The sequence below is a fragment of the Pseudophryne corroboree genome, chromosome 7, assembly GCF_028390025.1.
Source record: "Pseudophryne corroboree isolate aPseCor3 chromosome 7, aPseCor3.hap2, whole genome shotgun sequence".
In the NCBI taxonomy this organism is placed as follows: domain Eukaryota; kingdom Metazoa; phylum Chordata; class Amphibia; order Anura; family Myobatrachidae; genus Pseudophryne; species Pseudophryne corroboree.
Genome location: NC_086450.1, coordinates 288974263 through 288980729, shown reverse-complemented (window position 1 = coordinate 288980729; position 6467 = coordinate 288974263). Strand labels below are relative to the sequence as shown.

Here is a 6467-nt window from a genome sequence, read left to right as displayed (position 1 = left end):
ACTCTATTCCTTATATTTGTATAGTTAATAAACATATATATATATATATATAAGTACATGGAGATGCTGTGCGATTCTATATATAAGCTGTATAAGCGTATTATACTTATGCTAGTGCTATTATAAAATTATAAAAGGCTATAAATTTCATATATATATATATATATATATATACAAAAACATAGACCCAGAGGATAGTTTGTTAGGTTTATCTAAACTCATAATAATAAAGCATACACGATGTTGAATACATTTTATTACAACCCTTATATTATAATCTTTAATTGGACCCTACTTGTTTAAAATCTTTTAATTATTTATATCTTGAAAGAAAAGGGTATTGGGAACCGCACAAGTACAATATTTGAACAGATAATGACCTCTGAAAAACTGAATTATTCCTGAATTGCTTCTCAATACAGCAAACATATGTAATTGGAAAAATTATAGTCCCTGTACATATTCTTGTTGCTTTCAGTGGTGCTCCCTTGAGTCAAAAAATGGTTAACAGAAAAATAACCAAACAGAGAGGTGTTTGGAAAGTAGACTCTTTTTTGGGAGCACTCTAATTCAGAGGTTTAAGATTATAACATCACTGGTAAAATCGATTTTATTAGATAGTATTTTCAAGTTGAATTTAAGGAGTACAAATATAAGAGTGAATTAGCCTCGCGAACATATGAACATAAGATATTGATCATAAGTGATCACAATATCACAATTTACTAATTGCCGGAAATTGATAACTGTGGTACCAAAAATAATATAACATTACATATTATTCCTCATGTAGAGTGTGACCATCATTTGTTCTGCATATATCCATTATGGATCATTTGGGTCGCAGAGAATTAAATCATTGGTCATGTAAAAAAGTTTACCTTGTGGCATTGGTCTAGGTGACAATCTATTCGGGAGTCAATTTAATTGCAGTACCAGGGTGTTCAAAGGTGGTCTCCCATCCTGTTACTGACCCGGCCTTTCACTGCTTAGCTTCCAAGGTCAGAAGAGATTGGGCAATTCCAGTGAGGTATGACCGCAAATATTGAACTCGCCTTTTTTAGTCACCTATGTGTTAGTAATAAAATTACTGTATGTCCACATTGGTAAATTATTTTAGAAATATGAGGCACAAGGCACAAATGCCATACAACCTATGAGAAATGAATGCAAATGACCTGACTTGGTCACTAAGTGATATGTCAGGCACACAACAGAGGTACACAGATGAGTAGAAAAAATCACTGTGCAGAGAAATTATTCTAGACCACACAGCACCCTCATTTAGGAATTGTTTTTTACTATGTTGATTGATCAGTACCTTGTAATTATGATATAGGTGACAATTTATCTGGGAGCCAATTTATTGCAGTGCCAGGGTGTTCATAGGTGGTCTCCCATCCTGTTACTGACCCGGCCTTTCACTGCTTAGCTTCCAAGGTCAGAAGAGATTGGGCATCCCCAGTGAGGTATGACCGCAATTATTGAGCTCTCCTTTTTTCGTCACCCCAATCTTTATAATATAATCACAGTGTGTCCATATGCATATATATGGCACCAATGCCCGACAGCATGTGAAAAAATAATAAAGACAGGCACCTGATCTGGTCACAAATTGACATGTCAGGCACAACAATACAGGTACGTAGATAATCTTTATAATATAATCACAGTATGTCCATATGCACATATGTGGCACCAATGCCCGACAGCATGTGAGAAAAGAAAGACAGGCACCTGATCTGGTCACAAATTGACATGTCAGGCACAACAATACAGGTACGTAAATGAGTAAAAATTACTGGGCGGGAGAGTTTTTCATACCCACGCCGTATCCACAATCAGAAATTACTTTCTACTCAAGAAAAGAAATTGGGAGACATCAAAATAGCCGCATCAGAAAAACGCAATATATAAGTGATGAGTATAATTACTCCACACAAGCTGCACACAGTGGTGTGTGTGCTACCATAATATTAAGTTAATTTATACCTGGGCACTGAGGTAAAAAGTGCCGAGACATATTGTTTGCACCCAGATATATATTTGCTGACAATACACTGGTATACAAAAAAACAGGATAAAGAGGAGGATTTGTGCTCGGTGCTATATTAAGTATGCTTTTTATGATAATAGCATCGTGGGTTTGATCCAGCACTGTGCTCCTCTTAGATGTTTAAACTGAATCAAGATATGACCTTCTGCTGTGAGAGAAATGATTCAAGGATTACTCCTGAACCTCTTTGGAAGGCAACAATTGCTGTTGATGTGTTACAATTAATCCTCCTCAGTAAATACAATGTTGCTAGGACATCACACAGTTCTATAGTAGGTACTTGTAAATCAGTGTTGTTTGTTTGTTTAGCGGTTGTTTAACTGGGTACAACTTTGTTGTGCGTGCACTGGTCTGTATCAGAATAAAGAATGATACTGCGCTTTGTTGTCTGACAGGTGCAGGCAGCCCGAGATTGATTGTGGGCAAGTTGATAAGTTGCTAAGGGGTAATGCGGGGTATATATACGATACCACTTCCAGATTGAACGTCTTGAGAAGTCCCGCTCCCCGCCGTGCCGGAGCTCCGAGAGCTGCGGCAGCGTGGAGTCGTGGTGCCCGCGGTTGGTAAAGCGTAGCTGATGCGGCCGATGCCTCCTAAGGTTTCCGGCTAGTATGATCACGTGTGTACATCATGTGATCGGAGTTTCTTCCTGACGTACGTTTCGCATAATGAGCTTGATCACAGGGCATAGAGTGATTGCTGCTGGTTCCAGTTTAAAAAGAGCAAAGCTGGTGATTGATTGGATATTCCAAATGATAGACACCTGGCCAGCCTATCACTGTACATGAACGGCTATGTGTGATAATTAGTACTAAGTTACTGGTGTTCTTGTAATGGCATGGAAGGGAAAGAGATATTTCAGTTTTATTATTAATGGGCATATCATAATTACAAGGTACTGATCAATCAACATAGTAAAAAACAATTCCTAAATGAGGGTGCTGTGTGGTCTAGAATAATTTCTCTGCACAGTGATTTTTTCTACTCATCTGTGTACCTCTGTTGTGTGCCTGACATATCACTTAGTGACCAAGTCAGGTCATTTGCATTCATTTCTCATAGGTTGTATGGCATTTGTGCCTTGTGCCTCATATTTCTAAAATAATTTACCAATGTGGATATACAGTAATTTTATTACTAACACATAGGTGACTAAAAAAGGCGAGTTCAATATTTGCGGTCATACCTCACTGGAGATGCCCAATCTCTTCTGACCTTGGAAGCAAAGCAGTGAAAGGCTGGGTCAGTAACAGGATGGGAGATCACCTTTGAACACCCTGGTACTGCAATTAAATTGACTCCCGAATAGATTGTCACCTAGACCAATGCCACAAGGTAAACTTTTTTACATGACCAATGATTTAATTCTCTGCGACCCAAATGATCCATAATGGATATATGCAGAACAAATGATGGTCACACTCTACATGAGGAATAATATGTAATGTTATATTATTTTTGGTACCACAGTTATCAATTTCCGGCAATTAGTAAATTGTGATATTGTGATCACTTATGATCAATATCTTATGTTCATATGTTCGCGAGGCTAATTCACTCTTATATTTGTACTCCTTAAATTCAACTTGAAAATACTATCTAATAAAATCGATTTTACCAGTGATGTTATAATCTTAAACCTCTGAATTAGAGTGCTCCCAAAAAAGAGTCTACTTTCCAAACACCTCTCTGTTTGGTTATTTTTCTGTTAACCATTTTTTGACTCAAGGGAGCACCACTGAAACAACAAGAATATGTACAGGGACTATAATTTTTCCAATTACATATGTTTGCTGTATTGAGAAGCAATTCAGGAATAATTCAGTTTTTCAGAGGTCATTATCTGTTCAAATATTGTACTTGTGCGGTTCCCAATACCCTTTACTTTCAAAACGTCACATAGGCTGGCTGCTCAGCCCTCAAAGGGATACCTGCACAGTTATATAACCAAGGCACAGGTTTTTCCTTCTCTTAGGAAACCCTGTCCCGTACCACACAACTTGTCTTTAGGAGTTCCCAACCATATTAGACTATGAGTTTCAGCTTAAAACAAGAGCTTAGTTCAAGACGCAAAAACAAGGATAATCTAGATGATATCTTTCCAAGTGGTCTGGTAGGTACTGAACCCCATATCAGCTGGGAAGAGGACTTCCAAAAATTAAACTTTATATTACGCAAACAAATCAGAACGAATTGGGATCTGACCACATTAGAAAATTATATTAAAAACAAAATATCTCCACGCGGTCTCCGCCCAAGGGTATTTCCAACATTTGATCTGGCTAGTGAGAGTCTCAAAAAGGAATGGGAACACACTCTTTTGAAATGTTCCAATGAATTAATGAATGTTCTTATCAAACACAATAATTTAGTACTGGAAGAGTGTGAACGGAACTTGGAAGAGTTAGGTAAGAAATTAGAAGTTTGGGAGAAGGACTCTCAATTTCAAAGATGCTTTGAGAAAAATAAATTGGAACTTCAAGCTTACGAACAGACAATTATAGATAGAAAGAAGATCAAGTACGCAAGGGACAAAAGAGACTTTGTGTCTGGCAAAATTTTCAAATGGCAGAAATCATCTTGGAAAAAAGACCCTCCTAGGTACATGGGCCAATATTCATCATCAGAGTCCGAAGCATCCGGAGCGGAAGACACCCCGGACTATACGACAGAGAGATACTCTAACGCTAGGAGCGACATACCTAACAATCCTCAAAATCCCAATTCCTCTTCTTTTTTAGGCGATCCTCGAGGAGGAGGGGGAAGACAAAGAGGGGGAAGACGAGGCGGGGGAACAAGAGGAAGGGGACCTCAACAATGGGATTCCTCACCCCCGACGACCCGCAACACATACCGGAGGCAACACCAACAGGACCGGTGGTAACCCAAACCCATAATGATGATGATTCAAAACTGAAAATTATCAATCTATCAGATCACGTACTTACACCAATACAAGAGTTTATTCTCAACAAAGGTTTGACCTTTTCTCCCACAGAACATTTTGACAGATTTCAAGGTGAAAAAGATCTCAAATTATTTGGTAGAAAGTTGCTTCTGACCAAATTATATGCAGACAAAGAAGACATTTCCCAATTGACACAATCAGAAGTGAAAGCAAACGATGCACCAATATCCGGCGTATCCTTAACACCATTACCGGATTTATCTCAGTTAGAACAAGAAGCCCTCACTGCACTACAAGAACTACAACAAGAACAAGGCTCTCATATCGAGGACGAATCCATCACCAGACCAGTTTGCAAAAAGAAATCCACATATTTTCCCCAAGAACAAATTTGTCCAGAAGTACAGGTCTTCATGAAATTGGTGGCTAAAGAATTTGACCATATCCATACAAATAAAAATAAATTTCTGGGGCACTCCAATCTCACACGACAAGAAAGAACAGCCATAAGAGAAATACAGATGTGGCAAGATGTTGTTATTAAGCCCTCGGACAAAGGGGGAAACATTGTCATCTGGCCCAAAACGGACTATGTCAAGGAAGCACGGCGACAACTGGATACCACCAACTGTTATAAACGCATATTACTCAATCCACTTCAGAATTACAAAACAGTTTACGATAATATCATCAATCAAGCACAAGCACAAGGTACCATTACCAAACAGGAATATGAGTACTTACTCACACAGAACCCCAGAATTCCTACATTTTACATGTTGCCAAAAATACATAAAAATATCCACAATCCACCCGGAAGACCCATCGTGTCCGGTATAGGAGGACTAACAGAAAAGGCCAGTATTTTTTTGGATCTGCATCTCAGACAATTTGTCTTAGACCTTCCCTCGTATGTCAAGGACACAACTGATATACTAAGGAAAATACACGATCTTAAGCTAGAGGACAATCAATATTTGGTGTCACTGGATGTTGAGGCACTATATACCTCCATAGGTCATGCAGAGGGGATTAGAGCAGTAGAATATTTTCTACAGAACGAAGGAAGAAATTACTTCCATCTATTCCTAACCAAATTACTCCATTTCATGTTACACTATAATTTTTTCACATTTAATGACCAACTCTATCTCCAAACAAGGGGCACGGCAATGGGGGAAGCTTGCGCGCCAACATATGCCAACATATTTCTGGGATGGTGGGAGAAGGAATTTGTCTTTAAAGATAGTAACGACATCTTCACAGCCCACGTCATTATGTGGAATCGATATATAGACGATATCCTCATGATTTGGGAAGGTGAACTGAGTCTACTGCATCAATTTATCGAACACCTCAATAAAAATGATCTTAACATCCGTTTGACACACAGTATAAGTCAATCAGAATTACCATTTCTGGACCTGAAGATTTACAAAAACCCAGAAGGGATGATCGCCACAAATTTATACCGGAAAAGCACAGCAACAAACACACTCTTAC

General features: G+C 38.5%; 2 pseudogenes; both read right to left on the bottom strand.

Moving 5' to 3' along the window:
* Positions 1 to 924: 924 nt before the first annotated feature.
* Positions 925 to 1044, bottom strand: LOC134946006 (5S ribosomal RNA; annotated as a pseudogene).
* Positions 1045 to 1363: 319 nt separating this feature from the next.
* LOC134946326 (5S ribosomal RNA) lies at positions 1364 to 1483 on the bottom strand (annotated as a pseudogene).
* Between the last annotated feature and the right edge of the window lie 4984 nt (positions 1484 to 6467).